The 27,781-nt window shown below is 42.5% G+C and overlaps 1 long non-coding RNA gene across 1 annotated transcript in view; it reads left to right on the top strand.

Moving 5' to 3' along the window:
- LOC141114557 (uncharacterized) overlaps nt 1–27,781 on the top strand; it is a 156,011-nt gene that overhangs the window by 108,623 nt on the left and 19,607 nt on the right. The window contains exon 3 of the long non-coding RNA XR_012236928.1: nt 3,501–3,677. This is a non-coding gene — a long non-coding RNA (uncharacterized lncRNA). The remainder of the gene's footprint in view (nt 1–3,500; nt 3,678–27,781) is intronic.

Below are 27,781 nucleotides of genomic sequence, written 5' to 3'. Positions count from 1 at the left end.
TCCATGAACAGGGTGGGGAGGAGTTCATGGACCAAGAATTGGTTGCTCCAGCGTAACTTATTCTCTCACATGCCTTTGCTGCGTGAGATCCAGGAAAATAACTGATGATTTCAGAAATTTTCTCCGGATGACGGACTCCGTTTTTCACCGTCTGTTGACTTTGCTGTCCCCTTATATTATGAAGCAGGGCACCTGTATGCAGCAAGCCATCACTCCAGAGCAGACGCTCGTCACCACGTTGCGGTACTTGGCGATGGGGAGAAGTCTACAGGACCGCAAGTTCTCGACAGGCATCTCCCCCCAGGCTCTGGGGATCATTATTCCAGAGACCTGTTCTGCCATCATTCAGGTCCTGCAGAAGGACTATATTAGGGTAAGTCTTTCTCCTTTTAACATCACATTCTATGTATTTAATGTATGCTAATGTATTGTATTTCTTTCATCATTCCCTAATTACCATGATTGTAATATGCTGTGAATGTCCCCTTTGTCCTCATGCATGCTGGAAGCTTTTAATGCTCCTTTTTTGTCCTTCATGCATATTTGCCTTCACTAACCTCCCCAGCATGCTATCCTGGGCCCATATACACCTAGCCTAGTCACTTAACAATGTATTTTGTCAGCTCCATTGTAGTGCTTTACCCTAAACACCCCCTAAAATGTGTACAAATGTTATTGTTGTCCTTAAATTCATGCAGAGTGCCAGATGCTTTTTTTTGGCTCCTAAACTCATTTATAACCCCCCCCCCCCCCGAAAATTTTTACAATGGGCCATCAGAGGGGATGAGGAATCTGATAAGTGGACCTTATATTTTTGTCTTTAAATACTCCTTAAAATAAATGTTATACTGATGTTGGCCAAGAATGTTTGTGTCTAATCTGTTTGCAATGTTTTGTGCAAAAGTACTATTTTTTTTTTTATGTTTTAACTCCACAGTTTCCTTCAACGCCACAGGAATGGCAGACTGTGGTATCCCACTTTGCCGACCGCTGGGACTTTCCCAACTGTGGAGGGGCAATTGATGGGAAGCACGTCCACATCATCCCACCACCCCATTCGGGGTCATACTATTATAACTATAAGGGGTTTCATAGTATTGTGTTAATGGCGGTGGTGTCAGCGACATATGAGTTTCTCTATGTGGACGTGGGGAAGAATGGTCGGATGGTGGAGTCTTTGCCCAGACGGAGTTCTACACACGTCTCCAGAGTGGTGGCTTGGGATTGGCACCTGCAGAAGAGAACGTGGAAGGACTCCCGTTTGTTTTTATTGCTGATGAAGCTTTTGGTCTGGTTGATCACATGATGAGGCCATTCCCCCAGAGGACCCTCACCCCGGAGAAGAGGGTTTTTAATTACCGGCTGGACAGAGCCAGAAGAGTCGTGGAGAACACCTTTGGGATAATGGCCAGCTGGTTCCGTCTATTTATAACAGCTATAAATATAGCGGAGTACAAACTTAACCACATTGTGTTAGCATGCTGCATCTTGCACAACTTTTTAAAGCGAAATGCTACTAATTATGTAGCCTCCGTTGGGCCTGAGGCGGGACTTCATGAACCAACAATGACAGCCCTGGAAGCTGGCCGTCCTGACTTACCCCCCCAAAGCGCCGTGAAGTGCGTCAAAAATATGTTGATTATTTTACGGGTAGGGGGGCCATTGCTATGCCAACAAATTTTTAAATATTTTCAAAATTAAAAAAAAAAAATGATATAATGAAATCTTGAATTTGATTTACTGCTTGTGTTTCTTTTATCTGTCTCCTAGGTTCTCCTAATGCACTTGTAGTGCTAAGTGGTTTTTACATTATTAAATAACACCCATTGATACTGTAAACACCAACTTAATACAAGAACTGGTATTGAGCATTGAAAGAAGAAGCCACACATTGTTGAGTATAAAACCTTTTACTCCGTGCACATTCACATGTGCATTGTAAAACCTTTTTTGGTAAAAAAAATAACATCTTGGTTTTATAAATTTTTACCTTGAAATTTTTTTTTTGGTACATAAACAGGCATGTTTCAAAACATAACATACACAACTCAGGAACTTACAAAGTTTAACATTGAAAAACTGAAGGCAATATCAGATATTATAGTGTGAAAAATGTCTTGATCTTCCCTTTATCAGATGGGGTGAAGTCACCCCTGTAAAAGCCAAATTTAGAAGACGCACACAAATTGTGAGTCAAACTGGGGATTTCCCTCCTGATCCCCTGCCTAATGTCAATATGTGCTATCTCCCATCATGGGGGATCAATGGACGTGTTTTGGGGGTGCAACCCCTTCCTCTCACCTACCAGAGTTGCGAGGAAGGGGTTGCACCCACAAAACGAGTTCATTGATATCCCCTGATGGCAGATAGCACATGTTGACACACTGTGTGCATCTTCCAAATTTGGCTTTTAAAATGTATTAAAAGGTTATTTAAATTTTCTTTAAAAAAAAAAAAAGTTGTAATTTTTTTTGGATTTAGATTCTCCCTAATACATCAATCATGTTCTTCATTCTTTGTTCAATCTCCTTGTTTTTTTTTCTTTTGTGAGATCTAAATCCCAACATCCCAAAACATTATATCCTGGATTAGCCCTTGTGCACTGTCAGTCGTGAAATGAGTAGATTGTTCTTCCACAACGTGCACATCACCTAAATAAAAAATACACACCATGTATTATAAATATGCAGGCGTACATCTATTACCCGAATCTGTGGTGTCAGACACTCACCTGTTGTGACAATTTCTACCACCTCTCCTTCCTCCACATCCTAGAGTTGTGTTGTCCTCTGTTCCCCTTCTTCAGGATAAGTGGGGGGGGGTGTTCCTGGAGTCCTTAGACATCCTGAGTCTTTTCTCCCCTATGAGAATGAAACAAAAGGTATACTTAGCCTAGCACACAGGTATTTGAGGCCAGAAATAGGAATATGAAACATTACTTGGAAGTGGGGTACAATTGTCTGTTTGGGCAGAGTTCCAAGTTGAAGACATTATTTATTCCCTTAACAAAGCTGCAATACGTACCTTTTTTGGACAAGTTTCACAAATGGAGACACCCCAAGTATCCACTGGAGTACCTGTGTGGGACACCCTAAAAAGTTTGTTCTTGTGTCCCACAATGTGTAGTGCTCCAGATGTGTAAACAGCTACTGAGTGTCCTCTCCTTACATTACATTGATTCAAGTTTGCTATTCATTCTAGTTACAAACACATCTAGACAACGTTCTAAACTTTTTTTAATACAAATTTAATGACCAAATGTAGTTAACCCTGTATCTGCCTAAAACATCGTATTTAGTTGCTGAACAAACGATGTTTACTGCGAATGATTACTGTGCCCACGAGCCTGAAAGTTGCCATTTTAAACTGTACAACATAAAGAAAAGCACATGGCGCAACATGCAAGTAATAATAATAATAATAGGAACACAGGACAACTACTTACTTTTTCTAAGCACTTTCTTGATCCTTCTGTACTGATCCTGCTCCCTCAATTTCAGGTCTAACCAGTGTTTCCTCAGTTGCTGCTTGGATCGTTGTACCCCAAAATTCCTGTGCAGACTCTTCACAACTTTAGTGAGCTGACGTGCTGACGTCTCGCGTGTTCAGGTGGTGGACGGGCGATCGCTTTAGCCGGCCGGCTTATGTTATTCCATACTGTAATTCTTTTATACCATGTAAGTGTGTTTTCTACTTTTAATTAATAAATTAGTCTACTGGATTACGCTATGTCGATTCCTTTTTTCTCTTGGGGACTCCTTGAGTAACTTGTGTTCCGGTGCTCTGGAAGTGTCTGTGAAAAGTTTTACGGGGACGACTCCTCTATGTAGTGTGGTGGATCATCGCCTCCATTCATCCCTTCTTTTTAAAGGCCCCGACCGGGTTAAGGTCACAAGCTTATTTGAGCTTGCCTTGTGGTAAGCATATATATTTACTGGTGTTACCACAGTGGTGCGGTGGAGGACTCATTTGTTTACCCAGCAATATCACTTGGGAGATACTATCACAGGATTATATAATTCCTCATTTATATCTAAATGGACTTGATGACGCCCTTTTAGAGTTGTTTTCTTATGTTTATTTAACCCATTTAGTTTATGGGCTGTTGTGTATTCACATATATTTAATCACATATGTCACTTTATATATCATTTCTGGTGTACGTTTTTTAGGTAATTAGCGCTGCTACTTATTGATAGTTGGTTTGTTGGGTGTGTATCTCACTTGTAGCGGCAGCTTTTTGGATATATTTTTTTCAATTATAATATTTTTTTCATTATTTTACTTTATAATTTATCACAGCGCGGTATTTACTGTTTATATTATTAGGTACAGTCCATACTTCCCGTCATAGTCGGCCCTCTTCAAGATGTCCATCATCTCCACCATCTCTACAAAGGCCATATTTGAGACCTTGCAAAAAGTGTGGCACTATAAACTCAAAGAAGGATTTATAATGACGTATGTGACATATCTCAGGTCAAAATGCAATAAATAGATGTAATCCTTCTTTGATTTTATAGCGCCACACTTTTTACATATTTTTCAACTACCTGGTTCTATAGGTGTGTTGGCAGCTGTTTATTCACATTTTATGCAGCGCTGTTTTATTCATATAGTTTTTAATATTTGAGGCCTTAAATCTTCTCCTCCAGGATCGGGACGTTTCGGGCTTTCCTCCTCCTCGTGACTGCTCTTATCACGCACCTGCTGTGTCTCCGCCATGTTCCTCTCCCACTGCGACGAAACAGAAGGGGCGGGGAATATTTTAGAAAGAACATCAGGGGCGGGCGGAGTTTCATGCATGTGCAGTGTGTATAAAGCTAACACGCGTGTGTCGTACCTACGTTCTGTGTGCGTAGGAAGAGGACCGGAAGCACCGAACATTATAACAAAGGTAACATTTTAACTTGGGACATCAGTGGCCTATACTGATTCGAGATTGAGGTCTATATTGGGATAAGATTAGGAGAGTTTAGCCTGATATTAGTGTTTTTGTCTTGTATTTTGTCTTGCAGCAAATATGAAACAATTCAAAGACCCTGAATTCATGGGCCATTTCATTGACAAATACAGGGATATGTGTAATTTGTGGGAGGTTAAAAACCCATTATATCGCAATAAACCAGCAAGGAAGGCATCGCTGGAGAAACTGCTTTGTGAAGAGGCAGGTGCCCAACGCAGACATCGAGTTTGTGGAGAAGAAAATTGGTAGCTTGAGAAGCACGTATAGGAAGGAGCTTGATAAGGTCCAGGCTTCCATGAGATCAGGAGCAGCAGCAGAAGACGTGTATGCACCCAGTCTGTGGTACTACAACAGGATGCGGTTCTGGAAGACCAGATGGAAGTCAGGGAATCACTCTCTACACCTCCATCCAGCCTTCACTCAAGCCCAGGTGAGGCTTCCGAGGACCAACCTGGGCCTTCCATCCTGGAAGAAGTGGAGGAGCCCAGTTGGAGCCAGGTATAGTATTTTTTTACATATTTATTGTCCTAAAGTTATTGTTGTTAACTAGATGTTATTGTAGATAACAAATGAATGATTTAACAAAAAGTGTTTTACATATCAATAGACAGTAGGGGCGAAAAAAGATTGTGCCAAGAATGAAAAATGCTGGGCTCAGAATGATGGTCTTTTCTATTTATTACCATTCAATTTGCAACAGTCATGAGCTGAAAATTGCGTGTGATTGATGAACCAAAAAATAAAACTATGTCCCTTTTTCATACACAGGAAGACCTCAGCCAGGATGAGGCTCTGGAATGTGGCACACAGGAGGAAGCGGGGGTAAGTGTCAGCCAGGAGGTGGCAGGAGTGTCAGCCAGGAGGTGGCCAGGCCCAGCAGCCTCACTCAATCCCAGGTGCCTCCCCTCCGCCTTACAACAAAAAGGGCCAAGAAGGGGAGTAACATGGAGGAGGCAGCACTGAGCCTCATTAAGGAGGCTAATGCGGCCCTGAAAAGCCCCCCACAACGCTGAAGAAGCCTATGGCTGCTATGTAGCTGCCAAATTGCAGCAAATGGAGGAGGGCCAACGCCTCATCTGTGAGAAAATTATTTTTGAGGCCATTCATAAGGGGTTGAGGGGCCAAATGAGTGATAACATGCACTTAGGTGCACTCGCCCATCCTCCTCCTCCTCCTGCCACAAGTCCACCTCCAGAGCCACAGCCTCCAAGGAAGGCTGCAGGGAAGCGTGGAGGGAAGGCTACAAGGAAGACAAAGTGATGGCCTGGGTTCAGTCTGGTCTGACAGAAGATGCAGGCTGTTGTAGTATCACAGCCTGGGGACATATATGTCATCTGCTGCTGTTTGTGATCTCTGGGAGTCCTGGATCAGATTGTGCTCCCTATTATATGGACTTCTCAGGCTAACAATTTTAATTAACAAAGAGTTGATGTGTGCCCTGGGGGCCAAAGGCTTTGCAAATTCAAGCAGTTTCTCCAGCGTTGCCTTCCTCTTTATTTTGTTGTTATGAGCCAGAATAAATGTTTTTTTTTTTTTTTTTATATGAAAAAACTTGCCTATGTGTTTTTCTTCAAATAGGACAGTTATGTTTGTGAGTAGGCAGGTACATTTCCAAAATACAATGTCTAATTAACAAGGGACACCAACACCAACCTCCTTGAGCTTTATAAAAATAAAAGATAATAATGTTGTTGTGGAAACTTAACATAAAAAAAATATGGAGATCACTAGAAAATAATTTAAAAATAATCCAAAAAACAGGAGATCTTGATTAAAAATAAAAAAAATGACTATAAAAAATAATTATTATGGAGATCTGGCTTTAAAAACAAAAATGATTATTCAGGAGATCACGAGAAATAATAAAGAAATAAGTTTGTGAGAACTCTGTGAATATCAGCAGCAAAACAACTTCATTCTTCTAGCATTATAAAGAACAAAATAATGTGCTGCATTAAAAGATTCAATAATTTGCAGCGTGACGAATGTGTTATATCCCTTACGAACGCTAGTTGTACCAGACCGAGCGCTTCCGTCTCGTACTTGATTCTGAGCATGCCTGATTTTTGGCGCATCGGAATTGCATACAGATGATCGCATTTTTGGATAGGAACTTTTTCCGACCGAAAAATAGACAACATGCTCTCAATCTTTTGCTGGCTGGAACTCCATCAGCAAAAGTCCGAAGGAGCATACACACGGTCGCATTTTCCATCCAAAAGCTCTCATCTGAGTTTTGCTGGTGGCATTTCCGATTGTGTGTACGAATCGCCGTATATATGTAGGGCGGCTCGTTTAAGAGCCATAGCAGGCAGCTACTCGCGATTGCTGGCACAAGAGCCAGAACAGGGATTTGTGTGTGTAAACACACAAATCCCTGTTCTGACAGGGGAGGAGAGACAGTAGGAACACACGAACTAAGTAGAAACAGCGATCTTGCTCCTCCTCTAATCAGTTACATCCCCTATGGAACACACTTAACCCCTTAATCGCCCACTAGTGTTAACCCCTTCCCTGCCAGTGACATTTACACAGTAATTAGTGCATTTTTATAGCACTGATCGCTGTATAAATGTCAATGTTCCAAAAAAGTGTCAAAAGTTTCCGATCTGTCCGCTGCAATGTCACAGTTCCGCTAAAAATCGCAGATTGCCGCCATTCCTAGTAAATATAAAATAATAATAAAAATGTCATAAATCTATTCCCATAGTTTGTAGATGCTATAACTTTTGCGTAAACTAATCAACATACGCTTATTGGGTACAGTGTTGCAATTGGCAGTTAAAGCGACGCAGTGCCGTATCGCAAAAAATGGCCTGGTCATTAAGGGGGCAAATCCTTCCGGGGCTAAAGTGGTTAAAGGAACAGGATCTATTTTTTTTTAGGTTAACAAACGCTTTAAGGTTTCGAGGCTAACATTTGGTAACCCGAACCTTCAGCTCCATCCACATATTTTCTATGGGATTAAGGTCTGAAGACTGGCTAAGCCACTCCAGGACCCTAACGTGCCTCTTTTTGAGCCACTCCTTGTTGTCTTGACCATGTGTTTTGGGTCATTGTCATGCTGGAATACCCATCCATGACCCATTTTCAATGCCTTGGCTGAGGGGAGGAGGTTCTCGCTCAAGATTTGACGGTAAATGGCCCCATCCATCGTCCCTTTGATGCGGTGAAGTTGTCCTGTCCCCTTAGCAGAAAAACACCCCTAAAGCATAATGTTTCCACCTCCATGTTTGACAGTGGGGATGGTGTTCTTGGGGTCATAGAGCAGCATTCCTCCTCCTCCAAACATGACAAGTTGAGTTGATGCCAAAGCGCTCAAATTTGGTCTCATCTGACCACATCACTTTCACCCAGTTCTCCTCTGAAACATTCAGATGTTCATTAGCAAACTTCAGACGGGCCTGTACATGTACTTTCTTGAGCAGGGGGACCTGTAATCGGGAGCAGTGATCAGTGTCATGTCACACACAGCCCATCCCCCCCACAGTTAGAACACATCCCTAGGACACACTTAACCCCTGCAGCGCCCCTTCCTCGTTAACCCCTTTACTCCCAGTCACATTTACACAGTAAGAAATGCATTTTTAATCGCACTGATCGCTGTATAAATGTGAATGGTCCCAAAATAGTGCCAAAAGTGTCCGATCTGTCCGCCATAATGTCGCAGTCATGATAAAAATCGCTGATCGCCGCCATTATTAGTAAAAAAAATTAATAAAAATGTCATAAAACTATCCCCTATTTTGTAGACGCTATAACCTTTGCGCAAACCAATCAATAAACGCTTATTGCGATTTTTTTTTTTTTTTTTTTACCAAAAATATGTAGAAGAATACGTATCGGCCTAAAGTGAGGAAAAAAAATTGGGTTTTTTTATATATTTTTTGGGGATATTTATTATAGCAAAAAGTAAAAAATTTTGCTTTTTTAAAAAAAATTGTTTATAGCGCAAAAAATAAAAACCGCAGAGGTGATCAAATGCCACCAAAAGAAAGCTCTATTTATCGGGAAAAAATGTTTTCAATTTTGTTTGGGAGCCATGTCGCATGACCAAGCAATTGTCAGTTAAAGTGACGCAGTGCCGAATCGCAAAAAGTGCTCTGGTCTTTGGCCAGCCAAATGGTCCGGGGCTTAAGTGGTTAAGGATAAAGGTGCAGCACTAATAGGCTATGTGTATTTAGAACCTAAATGAAAATGCTTAGCGTTTAAACACCAACATCATATATGTAAACATTTTAAAATATACAATCAAATATAAAGTTTAGCATTTTAGACATCAAACCCCATAATAGTAAACATTTAGGAATAAACCATCATATATAAAGTGCAATAGTTGACATATAGAAAATATTAAAGTGCCAAAAAAACACAAAAATATCAGAATGTGAAAAGTCCAATATAAAGGTATTCGTGATGATACACTGAAGGTTCTATAAGTCCATGTGAAAAAGTTTGATAGATGAATAAGTCCGGCTGGACTAAGATTCTACTTCCAAAACAGACACTTTTTTAGTGCGTGAGAAGTGAAGTAAAAACTGCCACCAATAATCACTGAGGCTTACCAGATTAAATGGACTCAATAAGGCATATGCCCCATGAGTCGTTCAGGCTTTAAGGTGATCATACACCAATGATTGGAAAGAATCTGCCAGTAGGGAGATGTGATGGTGGATATATTCTCCTCCAGGGGACCCAAAAATGGATAAGCTCCGGAGGTACAAATCGTGGTGTGGATGCACGCATAAAAGGTCAAAGGAAATAAAAACTCACATAGTGTGAATCCACTTAACAGAACATTTAATATAAAACTGGTTCCACTCACATTTGAGAAGAAATACAAGCACTTTTAAAATCCGGATGGTAACACAATGGGAGCAGTGGACACGACCCAACACCGTAGTGTGTTACCATTTCCTTTCTTGGTGACACAGGTGCCAGGTGCCTGAAATCATTGACAAGATTCTCCCGTGTAGTTCTGGGCTGATTCCTCACCGTTGTCATGATTATTGAAAGTCCACAAGGTGAGATCCTGCATGGAGCCCTAGACCGAGGGAGATTGACAGTTATTTTGTGTTTCTTCCGTTTACGAAATATTGCACCAACTGTTGTTACTCCAAGACCATCGCCAAGCTGCTTGGCGATGGTCTTGTAGCCCATTCCAGCCTTGTGTAGGTCTACAATTTTGTCCCTGACATCCTTGGACAGCTCTTTGGTCTTCTTGGCCATGGTGGAGAGATTGGAATCTGATTGCTTCTGTGGACAGGTGCCTTTTTTTTACGGGTAACAAGCTGAGATTAGGAGCACTCGCTTTAGGCTGGGTTCACACTTAATTTGCATGCGGCTCACATCAGGGGTCCGGTGCGTCCCTGTTTTCCGTTTCAGGAATGAATCGGGCCAGAATTTTGCATGAATTCGGACCTGAAATGGAGCCAAAGATGCACAGGACCCCTGTGCAATTCGCTCCACAGCCATCACAGAGATGTGTTAACTGGCTTTAATGAGAGTCGGGCACACTCTCCTGCCATGCAAATTGAATGCGGGAAACTGCATCCAATTCACTAGTGTGAACCCAGCCTTAAGAGAGTGCTCCTAATCTCAGCTCCAATACCTGTATAGAAGACACCTGGGAGCCAGAAATCTTGCTGATTGATAGGGTTATCAAATACTTATTTCGCTCATTAAATTGCAAAATCAATTTTATAACTTTTTAGAAATGCGTTTTTTGGATTTTTTTGTTGTTCTGTCTCTAACTGTTAAAATAAACCTACCATTAAAATTATAGACTGATCATTTCTTTGTCAGGGGGAAAACATACAAAATCAGCAGGGGACCAAATACTTTTTTCCCCTCACTGTATGCAGGCATGTAAACAGGCATATATATCAGTTTAAAAATCTGCATTGCTAGACAGTATTTTACATGTTTAAGCGCAAAACCATGTGTATGATACATCCTAACAAAAGCTAGAAGAATTTTTGTGTGTGTGTGAAAACATGCATTTACTATACTGCCCATCCTTGCATTTTTATGCAGGAATCTTCTGCCAAGAATCTGATGTTCATACATCGGTACTGTGTGCAAGAGCACTTACGCTATTGACAAGAGGGCAGGGGAAGTTCCCAATACTCCTGTCCTGTTCCTACTATTGTGATACAGTGGGGTTAGCGTTGCCATCCTAAGACTAGTAATAAAAGAAAAAAACTCTGCTGCACACCCAATGTGTAAAAACTGCACAGAAAACCAACCACATATTTGGTGAAAATGTTCCTCCAAATTCACTGAATGTTGCTGCAAAGCACTAAAATGTGTTCCCACATCAAACCATGAATCAATAACTTTAAAGTGCTGTGCAACATTTATGTAGTCTTAATCATCAGTACCACAAAAACAAGAAAAGTATGATGAATGCTTAGTGGCGTCATCACACCACCCAGTAGGAACTGCCTGGATGCAAGTGATTAGTGTGTTTTGTTCTAAATGATTAACCACTTCGCTCCTGCGCTATAGCCGAAAGACTGCTACAGAACGGCTCCTGGAGGGCGTCCCTGGACATCCCCCTGTTTACTTGTTTACAAATCCTGTGTTGGTCGTGTCCCTTGGACACAGCCAATCACAGATCGTGCTAAATGGCCAATCACAGTGGCCATTTAGCACTCGATCGGAGCTTCCAATGAGAGATGATCTCATATGTAACATATGAGATCATCTCTCATCGCCGGCTCTCCCTCCTCACACAGAGACCGCGTGTGAGGAGGGAGAGCTTCCTGCTGCAGCGTGAGTAAAAAAAAATCACACAACACAGTGCCATCTGTCCCCAGTGCCACCTGTCAGTGCCAACTGTCCCCTGTGCCACCCATCAGCGCCATCTGTCCCCAGTGCCACCTATCAGTGCCACCTGTCTCCAGTGCCACCTGCCCCCCAGTGCCATCTGTTATTAGTGTCACGTGTCATCAATGCCACGTATCAGTGCCATCTGTCATCAGTGCCACCTGTCAGTGTCATGTGCCATCTGTTATCAGTGTCACGTGTTAGCGCCACATATTAGTGCCATCTGTCATCAGTGCTACGTATTAGTGCCATCTGTCATCAGTGCCACGTGTCATCAGTGCTACATATTAGTGCCATCTGTCATCAGTGCCACGTGTCATCAGTGCTACATATTAGTGCCATCTGTCATCAGTGTCACGTGTCATCAATGCCACGTATTAGTGCCATCTGTCAGTGCCACATCAGTGTCACGTGGCATTGTCCTAGTGCTCCAGGGCCTTCAAAAGTGTAATAGATAGTCAACAAGTTAGATGTGTAATTTATGCTTCTAGAACACCTGATGGTGCTCCCTGCATGTTGGGCCTCTCTATGCGGCTAGGCTGTGGAAAAGTCCCACACATGTGGTATTGTAATACTCAGGAGGAGTAGCAGAATGTATTTTGGGGCATCATTTGTGGTATACACATGCCATGTGAGAGAAATAACCTATTACAATGACAATTTTGTGGAAAAAAAAAATCTTAATTTTGCAAAGAATTGTGGGAAAAAATGACAACATCAAAAACCTCACCATGCCTCTTACTAAATACCTTGGAATGTCTACTTTCAAAAAAGGGGTAATTTGGGGGGTATTTGTACTTTCCTGGCTTGTTCGGGTCGCAAGAAATTAGACACCAGTACATCAGGTGTGATCAATTATTTTATGATTTGCACCACAGCTTGTAGACTCTCTAACTTTCACAAAGACCAAATAATATCCACTAATTTGGGTTATTTTTACCAAAGATATGTAACAGTATAAATTGTGGCCAACATTTATGAAGAAAAATTAATAAGTTGCAAAATTTTATCACAGAAACAAAGAAAAATGCGTTTTTTTTTCAACATTTTCAGTCTTTTTTCATTTATAGTGCAAAAAATAAAAAACCCAGAGGTACAGTATTACATGACTGAGTAATTGTCATTCAAAGTGTGAGAGCAAAGAAAGCTGAAAATTGGTCTGGTCATGAGGGGGGTTTAAGTGCCCAGTAGGCAAGTGGTTAATGGTATTTTAAAGTGGTAAAACATTATGTGCAATTTCTATTCCTTTTGAGCAGTATTGACAGTGGAGCGATTGCTTTGGTAATTTTACACCATTGGCAGTATTGGAGGAGGAATCCGGAGGAAGTACCTGGATACTGAATAGGGATTTAACCTCAAGGTTCCTTATTTTACAGAAAACCTGTGAAATTACCTTCAGACTGAGAGAGTTCCAAATCATGTTTATTTGTTACACAATTACATTACATAATTACGGAGAGCATACACACATAAGGCCGTTACAGTATGCTCTGAATTCAATACAGCTTGATATCCCCTTTATAAGCTGTGTTATCAGCAAGTCATCCAAGCCCAGCTGCCGAAGCTGCAGAGTGATGCCCCGTACACACGGTCGGATTTTCCGATGGAAAATGTCCGATCGGAGCGTGTTGTCGGAAATTCCGACCGTGTGTGGGCTCCATTGGACATTTTCCATCGGATTTTCCGACAACAAAATCCGATCGCGTCAATTCCAACCGTGTGTGTGGCCTGTTCCGAACCACAAAGTGCCACGTATGCTCAGAAGAAATTTCGACACGGAACAGCTCGGTCAGGTAAAATTAGCATTCGCAATGGATACAGCACTTTCGTCACGCTGCAATGTTAAAAATGGTTTAATACAGCGCACTCTCTTCTTCTTTATAATGTGACAAGAATTAAGTAGTTTTTCTGCTCATATTCACACACACTTCTCACAAACTTATTTTTTTGTTTTTTCTTGGGATTCCCTGAATATATTGTTATTTGTCACATCTGACAGAATTTTTTTTTTTTGTTTTCTTTTTTTTTTTTTATTTAAAGCCATTTTTGGTTTAGATTTTATGTTTGTATTTTTTCCAAGGCTGATCTTTGTTTAATGTTATTTTTAGTTTTACTCCAGACTATTTTTGTGTGTGTTTTGTGTGTCAAGTTACCACAACACCATTGATATCTTTTGTTATTTAATCTCAAGGAGATTGCTTGGTGTTGGTGTCCCTTGTTAATTTCACATTGCATTTTTGAAATGTACCTGAATCCTCACAAACCAACTGTCCTTTTTGAAGTAAAACACACATAGGCAAGTATAATTCAAAACAAAATTCCTTTATTAAGGGCTCAGAACCAAACAAAGAGGGAGGCAACGCTGGATAAACAGGAGAAATTAGCAAAGCCTTTGACCCCCAGGGCAGACATCAATTCTTGAACATCAAAATTGGTGGCCTGAGGAGTCCATATGTAAGGGAGGGCAGTCTGGTCCAGAAGTCCCAGAGATCCGGAAAGCAGCAGATGACATCTGTGTCCCCAGGCTGTGGTACCACAAGAGGCTGCATCTTTTGGCCGACCAGACTGGATCCAGGGTCCTCACTTTCTGGTCAACCTTCCATGCTTCATTCCGGGCTGTGGCTGTGCTGTTGGAGATGTGGCAGGAGGAGGAGTAGGACCTGGGGGAGAAGGAGGAGGAGGACCTGCAGGAGGAGGAGGAGGACCATGTGTGAGTTCGCAAAGGTGTGTCCCAGATGTAATTTGGGCCCTCATACCTTTTATTAAGAGCCTCCAATATGAGCGACTCACACATGAGTTGTTGTCCCTCCTCCATCCTCTGCATTTTAGAGGCAATGATGGCAGCGAAGTCATCCTCCACGGTCTGTGGTGCTCCCAGGGCCTCTGTAGCCCTCCAAAAGAGGCCTATGGCAGCCTCCTCTAGGGCACTCCTCCTCCTGCCACTTTCTCTTTCCAGGTGTAGGGGAGGGACCTGCAGATCAGGCAGCCGGCTCGGCCCGGCCACCTCCTGGCTGAGACTTCCCTGTGTATGAAAAAGGGACATGGTTTTAGTTTTTGCATCATCAATCACAATCAGAAATTAGTACTCCAAACTAACATCTAGTTAACATCATTGATTGGACAAGCAGAAATATTTAGAGGAATGCTATACCTGGCTCAAGCTGGGCTCCTCCACATGTTGTTGCCTGGAAGGCCCAGGTTGGGCGTCAGAAGCCTCAGCTGGGGGGGAAGGAAGCGTGGAAGGAAGACTGGAGAGGGATGACCTGGGTTCAGTCTGGCCTGCCAGAAAATGCAGCCTGTCATAGTACCACATCCTGGGGACATAGATGTCATCTGCTGCTCCGGATCTCTGCGAATCCTGGACTTTCTGGCGCTCCCTTACATGTGTGCTCCTCAGGCCACCAATTAAGATCTTCAAATATGTAATGTCTGCCGTGGGGATCACCTGCTTCACAATTTCCAACAATTGATCCAGCGCTGCCTTCCTCTTTGTTTGGTTCCTGTAATGTGGGTGGTTGATCTCCCACAAACAGGGCAGCTCCCTGAACATGTCAATGAATATTGACATGAAGTCATTATCTTGTAATAAGATATCCATGTTCACTGCAAGACACAACACAAGACAAAGCCTAATGTCAGACAAAACTCTCCTAATCTTGTTACAATATAGGCCTCAATCTAGAAGCAGTATAGGCACAAGTATGTCTCTTACCTTCGTTCTTACGATCGGCGCGTCCAATGCTCCTTCCTCTGCTCACAGATCGTACGTAATACGCACGTGTGTTACGCTTTATACACACTGCGCATGCGTGTAACTCCGCCCGCCCCTGACGTTCTTTCTAGTCTATTCCCTGCCCCTTTTCGTTCGGCGCAGTGGGTGAAGAGCACATGGCGGAGTCACAGCAGGTGCGTGCTAATTATAGCAACGAGGAGGAGGAGGAGGAAAGCCCGGAGACAGAAACGTCCCGATCCAGAAGGAGAAGATTTAAGGCCACAAATATGTCCTTTGGGGAGATGTTGGAGATGGTGGACATCCTGTAGAAGGCCGACTATGATGGAAAGTATGGGCCTAACCCCAATATCAGAAAGGCCAAGATCCTGGAGAAAGTGGTCAAAAGTCTGCACCGGAATTTCGGGGTACGACGATCGAAAGATCAGCTCAGGAAGCGTTGGTCGAACCTGAAATTAAGAGAGCCCAAGCAGTACCGAAAGATCCGGAGAGTGCTGCAAAAAAGTAAGTAGTTGTGCTGTGTTCCTATTCTTTTTGTCTTTATTACGTTCGTGCTGCTCCATATGCTTTTCTTAATTGTTGTACAGTTTAAAATGTCAATTTTAATGTTCATGGGCCCATTATTTGTTCGTATCAAACATTTTTTTTTCGGCCTCTAAAACACCATTGTTTAGGCCATATGCATTTTCCTACATTTTTTAGGGCCTACTTGGATGCAAAATACTTGGTTGTGTAGATGGGTTTGTTACTAGAATGAAATGCAAACTAGATTCTGTGTAAGGAGAGGACACTCAGCAGCTGTTTTCACATCTGGACACTGGAGCACTAGTGTGGGACACAAGAACACCCTTTTTATTAGGGGGTCACACAGGTGCTCCAGTGTATACTATAGGGGGGTCTCCATCTGTGAAGCTTGTACAAAACAGGTAAAGTATTGCAGGTTGACAAAGGACAATAAAAAAGCGACATCTTGGAACTCTGCTAAAATTGACAATTGTACCCCACTTCCAAGCAATGTTTCCTATTTATAGTTCTGCCATCAAATATCTGTGTGCTAATTATACCATTTTTTTTTACATAGGGGAGAAAAGACTCGGAGGACACCCCTCATCCGAGGAGACCAGAGTCCCCCTACCTCTGGAAGAAGGTGAAATACCCCCAACACAAGCGGAGCAGGAGGAGGAAGAAGATGTGGTGGAAATTGGCACCACAACAGGTGAGTGTCTGCGACCACAGACTCAGGTAAGAGATGGATGCTGGCAGATTTTTGATACCTGTTTTTGTTTGGTTTCTCTCTTTTTAGGTGATCGTGAGGTTAGGGATCGAGATCCTTTCACATCAGAAAGTGCCCAGATCCTGATCGGGGAGATAATGGGGTGTAATTTAGAATTGGAAAACATCAAGAAAAAAATCAATGATGTGATTCAAAAAAATAATAACATCATTGATGTTTTGGGGCAAATTTAAAACCCCACAAAATCACTTTTTTTTGTGTGTGGTACAATGTTTTAAATTTTTTAGCGATGTTTCGAAATGCCAAATTTGAAGGATGCACACAGTGTGCCAACATGTGCTATCTGCCATCACGGGAGATCAATGGACGCATTTTGGGGGTGCAACCCCTTCCTCAATAATAAAGTAGCTGTGAGGAAGGGGTTGCTCCCACAAAACACGGCCCTTGATCCCCCGTGATGGCAGCTAGCACATGTTGACATTCGTAAATTGGTGTGCATCTTCCAAATTTGGCTTTTCAAGGGGTGACTTCACCCCATCTGAACGCAATATCAAACACAGTTCCTAAATACTCATGTCTGATATTGCCTTCAAGTTTTACCATATGTGAACTTTGTAAGTTCAAGTTTTTTGTCTTTCTTGTTGGTTTTACACAGGCCTGTTTTATCGTAAATGTACATTTCTATTTTTGATAATGCCACCCCAAAAATTGTTATACAACAAACATGTTGGTTTGTTTTAAAAACCGTTTCTAAATGCACATGTGATTGTGCATGTATTAAAAAAGTTTGTTAATCAAGAATGTGTGGATTATTGTCTCAATGCTACAACACTTTTGTGGTGATGTAATTGCTGTTTTCTGAGGGCAAATCCTCTTTGCACTACAAGAGCATTTTCATTGCAGTTTCAAGAGCACTTGTAGTATAAAAAGTGTATACGCCTTTAGTAAATAACAGCCAACAGTGCTTTGTATAAGGTTACACAATCACGCCATTCTCAGGACTCCACACATTGCTGTCAGGGTCAGCTAAAACAAATACAAGCAGTAAATGTCACCAAAGATTATTTTTTTTTTTTATTTGATAAATGCTTCACAAATTGTCTGGCATATTGATGGCCCCCCTACCCGCAAAGAACTCAAGGTATCTTAACCGGACATCACGGGCACTCAGGGAGGGCAAGCCAGGACGGCCACTTTCAAGCGCCGTCAGGGTTGTATCATGTAGATTTCCGGCCTCAGGCCCAACTGAGCCAGCATAGTTGGCAGAATGTTGGCGTAAAAAGTTATGGAGAACACAGCACGCCAGGATTAGATGATTAAGTTTATACTCCGCCATATGGATGGGTGTCAGAAATAGGCAGAACAGGCTGGCCATGATTCCAAATGTGTTCTCCACCACTCTTCTGGCTCTGGCCAGCCGGTAATTAAAAACCCTCTGTCCTGGGGTGAGGGTCCTCATCGGGAATGGCCGCATAAGATGGTCCCCCAGCGCAAATGCTTCATCCGCAACAAAGACAAATGGGAGTCCTTCCACATTGTCCTCTGGAGGTGGCAAGTCCAAGCTGCCATTCTGGAGACGCCTGTAGAACTCTGTCTGGGCGATGACTCCACCATCGGACATCCGGCCATTCTTCCCCACGTCCACATACAAGAAGTCATAATTAGCCCACACCACTGCCAACATCACAATACTATTGAACCCCTTATAGTTGAAATAGTACGACCCCGAGTTGGGTGGTGGGACGATGTGGACGTGTTTCCCATCAATTGCCCCTCCGCAGTTAGGAAAGTCCCACCGCTGGGCAAAGTGGGAGGCCACAGTCTGCCATTCCTGTGGCGTGGAAGGAAACTGTTGAGGAAAACAAAAATAATTTAATATTTTTGCACATAAACATGGCAAGCAGATTAGGCACAAACAATCTTGGCCAACCTCCAGATAGCATTTATTAAGGGGAAATTAACACCAAAGTATCCTATCCCCCCCCCCCTCATGGACCATTTCTAACATTATAGGGGGGGGAAATCTTGGACAGGTAACCCTCTCCACTTCATTGAGAGATGAATGCCTAAATACAGGGTAATACTTGTAACAGCCCCTCCTTAGTTACACTATTGGCAGCCCACTGGACAGGTAAGAAGTGTCATAATACAAAGATATAAATACACACTGTACACATTTGAGGACATTTGGACATTCTGATATTACCTATCAAGATAATAATAGTATACAAAAACTTTAAACAGTACCATTGGAAAGTATACAGGCAGGCCCTTGCACTACATGCTTTGGGGAATTCATCCATACATCTGACCAGTAAAGAGATGGGTGTAGTGTGTATGGGTTTGGCAAAGTCAGCAGATAGATGATTGAGGATAGATAGAGAATTGGGATCAGCTGACTTAGCAGTTGGGGGGAGGGAGGGTTTAGAAAAATGATTTGGGGACACCACAAAAAAAGCCTCTGGCACTCTGCTTGAATTTAAAGCACAAATCACATTTCTAAACATTTTAGGGGGTGTTTGGGGTAAAGCACTACTATGGAGCTGATAAAATACATTGTTAAGTGACTACATGAGGTGACTATAGGGGCAGGAGACCATGCTGGGGAGGTTATTGAAGGCAGATATGTATAAAGGACTTAAAAAATAAATACCTAAAAAAACAGCATGCATGAGGACAAAGGGAACATTCACAGCATATTACAATCATGGTAATTAGGGAACGAGGAAAGAAATACAAGATGTTAGCAAACATTCAATACAATAAAATGTGATATTAAAGGATAAAAATCTTACCTTCATATACTCCTTCTGCAGGACCTGGATGATGGCAGAACAGGTCTCTGGGATAATGATCCCCAGAGCCTGGGGGGAGATGCCTGTCAAGAACTTGAGGTCCTGCAGGCTTCTCCCTGTCGCCAAGTACCGCAGGGTGGTGACCAGCCTCTGCTCCGGAGTGATGGCTTGCCTCATGCAGGTATCCTGCCTGCTGATATAGGGGGTCAGCAAAACCAACAAACGGTGCAATACGGGGTCTGTCATCCTGAGAAAGTTCCTGAAATCATCAGGATTATTCTCACGGATCTCACAGAGCAAAGGCATATGAGAGAACTGGTCACGCTGAAGCAACCAATTCTTGGTCCATGAACTCCTCCCCACCCTGTTCATGGACTGGACTTGTGTCATGGTCAGGACCCCAACACCAAGCTACCGCACAGCACGAACTCTACGAGGAGTACGTATATGCAACATGGCTAGAAAACGGTCGGCTGCTCAGAACGAAGTAACAGAACACACTGAAGAACAGCAAGGCCTGTGAAGAGCGACCTGAAAAACAGCAACGAGCGGGCAAGATCGCACAGAAAACTCCAATACAAACTTACTACACGCACTGAAGAGCAGATACAAACCCACAAGCACAAACTGAACCGCAGAAAACGATCTGAAAGCCACGAGTCTGAAAAAGCGCGAATCGTCTCTCACCAAACTTTTACTAACATGAGATTAGCAAAAGGAGCCCAAAGGGTGCCGCGCTTGGTTCTGAACTGGCCTTTTCTAGTCTCGTCGTACGTGGTGTACGTGACCGCGTGGTTGGCGATCGGAAATTCCGACAACTTTGTGCGACCGTGTGTACGCAAAACAAGTTTGAGCCAACATCCGTCGGAAAAAAATCCTAGGATTTTGTTGTCGGAATGTCCGATCAATGTCCGACCGTGTGTACGGGGCATGAGAGTACCATGCTCGTCTGCGCTCTTTGGTATGTTTTCACAAACATGTTTTCTTGAGATAAGTACATGGCAGCATGGCACTCTCAACCAAATTCATAATCGCCATCTTAGTTTCTATCTTGCTTAACCACACTTTATATAATGTTCATAACTAGCATTATTATTGTGTGTTTTGCATATACGCTGACTACAAATGTGCTTTGCACTAAGATGTATGATCCTGTAAAGATCATCTTATCCTTATACATAAACCCTCCTTTGATCATTACTGATCATACATCTAGTCTTGTTCCCTGACACGCGTTGTAATCAAGGAAGGCTCGTTTCTTAGTTACTAATCATTAGCATTTACAAATACAATATTCAGAGGATGTGTAGTTCAGCAGACCCACACATAACCATAGGAGAGCTGCAGGGAATGCTAGGATTCTCTACATTTCAACCCCCCTTCTGATCACCTGTCGATCACCAAACCCGCCTCCTTCTGATTGTTCATCTACTGTTAGAAAGACCTTGCAGCACAATTGCTAGAGGTGGCAAACCCTGTGTCACTGATCTTACCTTTATTACATCTGTACTCCAGTCTCACAGATATGGTTTTCCACTTTCCGCATTATTTTTACCACTTAGATCAACACCAGTAGATGTTACATCAAAACTTCTTACTAACTTGCCTATAGGTGGACAACATTCCGTTCCTGTCCCTTACCTCTATCCAGTCACACCAGCAAGAATTCACCTTTATTATTGCATTTTCACAATTTCGCAATCACAATGCTTTCACACTCTAGCTAAAGAAGAATAGATTTTCCCTTAAAATCGTTGGCCCACATGTCACCCCTGAATTCCTCTATTTTGGACACGTAACTATTTCTTGCAAGAAAATGTCATTTCCTGTGTCCCTCGGTTGCACTTCATCTGGTATAAATAAGCGTGGACCCTGTGTATTTTTCAAACCACAATGTATTTTGTAAACCCATTAATCTCACATAGAGCCCTGTACTATTCCTAGTTAAACTCCTGTACATGTCTGACACTGTCAACTCTCCATAAGGGTCAGTTTATTGTATGTGAAAAAACTATGTGCATGTTGAAAAGAGTTCTCTCACCCACTGCATATCCCCCTGCATTATATTTCATAAACTAAGGTGTCACTCCTTGTGTGGCCCACCCACCAGATTTTAACCCCAAATTTTCCATATTCAGCCATATGGCTCTAGAATGTGCCCTGCATATATGAATGTCCAACATTATAACTTCTTTTTAACTTTCTGTGGACTTTGAGCCAGTCCTGGAGCTTCTTCAGCACAATTGGGGTAAACCGAGTACTGTTGCGTCAATCCGTCACTAGTGGGTGATGGATCAACCAATGCAGGCACAGTTCAATTTACTTCAGGAGGCAGTGGAAGAGAAGTTATAATTAGAGGGTTTTCAGCAACATCAAACAGAGATGTTACATCTTCCACAGTATCCTCATGGTCAGGCCTACTTTTTCATCAAGAGTTGTGAATGGCACAGGTGATTATGGGATGCATCAATGTCTGTTTCAAAGACACCTCATGGATTGGTGATAGATTAGGTATCTCATTTCCTTCTCTCTTGCTTTCCATTGTTCCTTGGAGTGAAGTGACAAACACATCTGAGTTTTTCTTAGATTTAACATTTTATAGATCTTTCTGCAAGCACAATTTTAGGTTATAGCACAGGAGCAATCATTTCATTACTCCTAACACAATTCCTCCTATTCTTAATAATCCTATCATATAGGTGGTTCAAGAACTTCACCAATTCCCCTGAACCAATTAAATCCGTTCCACCAAGATGTTCATGACAGCACACCTCCACCCCACTCAGATAAATCTAAATTATGGCCGAGGATATCATGTACATCACCTTGCAATTCTTCTATAGCTGAAAGGCGGGCATGTATGCCATAGCTATTGTCAACCATATAGGTACACAATCTTCCTTGAGCTGAATGTCTAGACCCATATGGCTCGCAATGACCTGTATTCTTATTTCTATTAACTCTTCTACTTTACCTTATATAATGACCTTACATTATATTAGTCACATTTGCATAGCTGTTATAAGTCCAAGCCTTAAAAGCTTCCCCACATACTGATACACTGCACTTTTTGTGCAATATCAGTCATAACGTCTGAAGCATCTTTTATTAATTGCTTCAAGATTTCATTAGAACAGTTGGAGCAATCCTTTTCACATTGACACATGGTCAATTACTATTTGTGGATTGTGGACTATTTTTGGGGCTTTTCCTTTTAGCTTTTCAATCACCTTTTTCTGTCACATTTTAAATAGCTTTTTTTTTTTTTTTTCTTTGGTTCCTTCAGACTACCAATTAAGGGGAGTGGTTAATTGCTCACAGGTTCTTGAGGCCTATATAACTTTGTGTAGGTTTCATACTGAGTCTGCTCATTGTGAGGCTGTTGGAACTCAGTCCAAGTGGAACTGGTCTAAGTGGTGAGTTAAAAACCAGAGTTTAAAACAGGAGGTTATAACAGGGGTCATAGTACCTGTGTAGTGTGAGTACCTGAGTGTTGTCTGAGTAGTGTGTGTGTGGATCGTTAGTACTTGTGTATTGTGTACTGTATACTTGTGTATTGCGAGTGCATGTAGATCTGTGAGTACCTGTGTATTGTCTTGTTGTGTACCTGTGTATTGTCTTGTGTACCTGTGTATTGTCTTGAGTATTAGTGCCAGGAAGCTAGCTGTTAGGTAATTTGGACAGGGTATAATCCCCAATCCTCACTAAATTTAATAGGTACGATGCCCGGCGGGTGTGGAGAGGCGACTCTTTGTACATCTTGCTGCATGTATGCGTTCCTTGATCATCCGATCGAGGGCGAATACTGCTGTGCAAAACGTAAGCACATGGTTTCCCTAGAAGCACAGGTTCTGAATCTGGGGAAGCAACTGTCAGCACTGAGAAGTCCCTCCATACTAAAGGAGAGCCAGGAACATACACGGCAGGTGCCAGCAGGGGCCAGCACAGAGGCAGGTGGAGACAAAGAGGTGCAGGCACTAGCAAAGAGTAGATAGGTTACAGTCAGGAAGGGTAGAGGGGGAAGTGCCAGGGAGGCCGATCCAGGACTGGAGCATCCCAATAAGTACGCTCCATTGAGTGACATTGGTGAAACCAGTCAGGGACCAGCACTGCTGGAGCTGAGGGACTCTCCTAGCTGCTGGGGGAAGAACTCCTCCAGTGAGAGTGGGGGGGCAGCGAAGGGAAAGGAAAGACAGATTCTGGTGGTAGGGGACTCAATTCTTAGAAGGACAGAGAGGGCAATCTGTAACCAAGACCTGAAGCGCCGAACAGTATGTTGTCTACAGGGCGCTCGGGTTCGGCACATCACAGATCTTGTGGACAGATTACTGGGAGGGGCTGGGAAAGACCCAGCTGTCATGGTGCACGTTGGCACCAATGACAAAGTCAGAGGCAGATGGAGTGTCCTAAAGAACGATTTTAGGGACTTAGGAGCTAAATTGAGGAAAAGGACCTCCAAGGTAGTATTCTCAGGAATACTCCCGGTACATCGAGCCACACCAGAAAGGCAGAGGGAGATTAGGGAAGTAAACAAGTGGCTGAAGAGCTGGTGTAGTAAGGAGGGGTTTGGGTTCCTGGAGGACTGGGCCGACTTCTCAGTTGATAACCAGTACTATAGAAGGGACGGACTGCACCTAAATGAGGAGGGTGCAGATCTGCTGGGAATGAAGATGGCCAAAAAGTTAGAGGGGTTTTTAAACTAGCCGATGGGGGGGGGAGGGTCCAGAGGTAGAGATAGTCAGCGCGGAAGATATTCCAGAGGGTAGTATTGGGGGCATCAGTGGTAGGTTAACCAAAGCACAAAAACACAAGGTAAGTATAGTAGCAAGTCCTAGTTGCAATCTCGAAACACCCAATACAAGGACAATATGCGACCGGTCTAAACTATGTGGCATGTTCACCAATGCCAGGAGCATGGCGGACAAGATGGGTGAACTAGAGATACTGTTGTACGAGGAGGATTTGGATTTTGTGGGAATTTCAGAGACCTGGTTCAACAGCTCTCATGATTGGCTGGCAAGCATTCAAGGGTATACCCTTTACCGCAAGGATAGAGAGGGTAAAAAAGGGGGAGAGGTATGCCTATATATCAAGAATAATGTACAAGTGAATGTGAGAGATGACATCACTGAGGGAGCTAGGGAGGAGGTGGAATCCAAAGGGATGAAGGGGAAAATAATACTGGGGGTATGCTATAGGCCCCCTAACCTGAGGGAGAAAGTGGAGACAGATCTATCACAATTTGGATTAGCATCAAGGATGGGAAGTGTTATCATAATGAGGGATTTTAATTATCCAGACATAGACTGGGTGGAGGGAACCGCGCATTCATTTAAGGCTCACCAGTTCCTTAATGTCTTGCAGGACAATTTTATGGGTCAAATGGTAGACGCACCAACTAGAAATAAAACATTACTGGATCTACTGATTACCAACAATACAGACCTGATCACGGATGTGGAAATACGGGGCAATTTAGGTAACAGCGATCACAGGTCAATTAGTTTCAGTATAAATCACACAAATAGGAAACATAAAGGGAATACAAAGACACTGAATTTCAAAAGAGCCAACTTCCCTAAACTACAAACCTTGCTAAAAGGCATAAATTGGGATAAAATATTAGGAACAAAGAATACGGAGGAGAGATGGGTTTGCTTTAAGAGCATATTAAATAAGGGCTTTAGCCAATGTATCCCATTGGATAATAAATTTAAAAGAGCGAACAAAAGCCCTGGATGGCTTAACTCCAATGTAAAAATGCATATTAAAGCAAAGGAGAAGGCCTTCAAAAAATACAAGGTTGAGGGATCATCATCAGCATTCAGACTTTATAAAGAATGCAACAAGAAATGTAAGCGTGCAATTAGGATGGCTAAGATAGAACATGAAAGACACATAGCGGAGGAGAGCAAAAAAAATCCCAAGAAATTCTTTAAGTATGTAAACAGTAAAAAAGGGAGGAAGGACCATATTGGCCCCATAAAGAATGAGGAAGGACATCTGGTTACAAAAGATGGGGAGATGGTGAAGGTATTGAATTTATTCTTCTCCTCGGTCTTCACGAGTGAATCGGGGGGCTTCAGTAACCAAAACTGCAGTGTTTATCCTCATGACACAACACAGGAAGCACCTCCATGGTTAACAGAGGACAAAATTAAAATTAGACTTGAGAAACTTAACATTAATCACTGGGACCAGATGGCTTGCATCCGAGGGTACTTAGGGAACTCAGTCAAGTGATTGCCAGACCGTTGTTCCTAATTTTTACAGACAGTCTACTGACTGGAATGGTACCAGCTGATTGGAGAAAAGCCAATGTAGCACCAATATTTAAAAAGGGGCCAAAATACATCCCTGGGAATTACAGACCAGTTAGCCTAACATCAATAGTATGTAAACTCTTGGAGGGGGTGATAAAGGACTATATACAAGAATTTAGTAATGAGAACGGTATCATTAGCAGTAATCAGCATGGATTCATGAAGAATCGTTCTTGCCAAACCAATCTACTAACCTTCTATGAGGAGGTGAGTTGCCATCTAGATAAAGGAAGGCCCATAGACGTGGTGTATCTGGATTTTGCAAAAGCATTTGACACAATTCCCCATAAACGTTAACTATACAAAATAAGGTCCGTTGGCATGGGCCATAGGGTGAGTACATGGATTGAAAACTGGCTACAAGGGCGAGTTCTGAGGGTGGTGATAAATGGGGAGTACTCGGAATGGTCAGGGGTGGATAGTGGGGTTCCCCAGGGTTCTGTGCTGGGACCGATCCTATTTAATTTGTTCATAAACGACCTGGAGGATGGGATAAACAGTTCAATCTCTGTATTTGCAGACGATACTAAGCTACGCAGGGCAATAACTTCTCCGCAGGATGTGGAAACCTTGCAAAAAGATCTGAACAAATTAATGGGGTGGGAAACTACATGGCAAATGAGGTTCAATGTAGAAAAATGTAAAATAATGCATTTAGGTGGCAAAAATATGAATGCAATCTATACACTGGGGGGAGAACCTCTGGGGGAATGAATGACCGCAACATACAGGGATATATAATGTAATACTGACACATAATCACACATAGCTTGGACTTGATGGACTGGTGTATTTTTTCAACCTCACCTACTATGTAACTATGTGGATATATTTAACAATAAGCATTGTATAAATCAGGGTTCGTCCCTGCCATAACAACTATGGGTTTGTGACGGACTCTAGAGGGTATCATAGTACATATCCAACAATCTGAGAGATTGAATTGATTACTGATCACCTCATGCATCTTAACCATCCTGTTCAAGAAGGTTTGGCCTCACACATATATCAGCCCCAGGGCTTCCACCATCAGGACACCTTGCCATGCTCTCATCTTCCTTCTCCACAGATAATTTACTCTGAAAACTAAAATGACACAATTATTCTTTTCCTAAGCACCGCCTGCCAAGATCCGGGGCCCCCTCCAAGGCCTCCATCCCTTAAGCTAGCCTGATTGCTCAGATACCACGGCCTTGTGCATGTGTTTGCAATGTGATGCATGCACCCAAGCTTCCTTACCTTCGAACTTTACAGCTGTTGGGGTCACCATTACTACCTGATAGGGTCCTGACCACCTAGGTTCAGGACCTTTCCTTTGGTGCTTCCTAAGCATCGCCCAGTCACCTGGTTGCAACTTATGTGTCCCTTCAAGATCATCTGGATCTGGAAGTGAAGCATAGATTTTACTATGCAATTAATTAAGGTATTTTTCTAATCCTACCACATACTCAGTGAGTGTGCCATAGGATTTAGTTGAGGCCTGTGGGTAGTACATAACTGTCTTTGGCACTGATCCAGAGAGTATCTCAAAAGGAGATATCTTTTTCTTTTTTCTTAGGACTGGTTCTTAAAGAGAAAAATTAAATTGGTAATCCTTGCAACCAAGTCAATCTCAATTCTGCTCTGCGTTTTCCTAGTTTCGCTTTCTACAACCCATTATATTTTCTATTTTACCGCTTGCAGCAGAATTATATGGTGTAAATAGACGCTGTTCAGTGCTAAAAGCTGTCAGTATTTCCTTAATTATGTGACCCAAGAAATGCTTTCTCCTATCACTTTCTATTATCCCTGGCATCCCATACCTACATACTACTACTTCCTGTTTCAACTTCTTAGCCGTTAAATGCTTTCTCTTATCACTTTCTGTTATCCCTGGAATCCCATACCTCCAGAATAGCATCC

The sequence above is a fragment of the Aquarana catesbeiana genome, linkage group LG12, assembly GCF_042186555.1.
Source record: "Aquarana catesbeiana isolate 2022-GZ linkage group LG12, ASM4218655v1, whole genome shotgun sequence".
Taxonomy (NCBI): Eukaryota; Metazoa; Chordata; class Amphibia; order Anura; family Ranidae; genus Aquarana; species Aquarana catesbeiana.
Note: the sequence above shows the minus strand (reverse complement) of the source record. Positions and strands in the feature narration are given on the sequence as shown.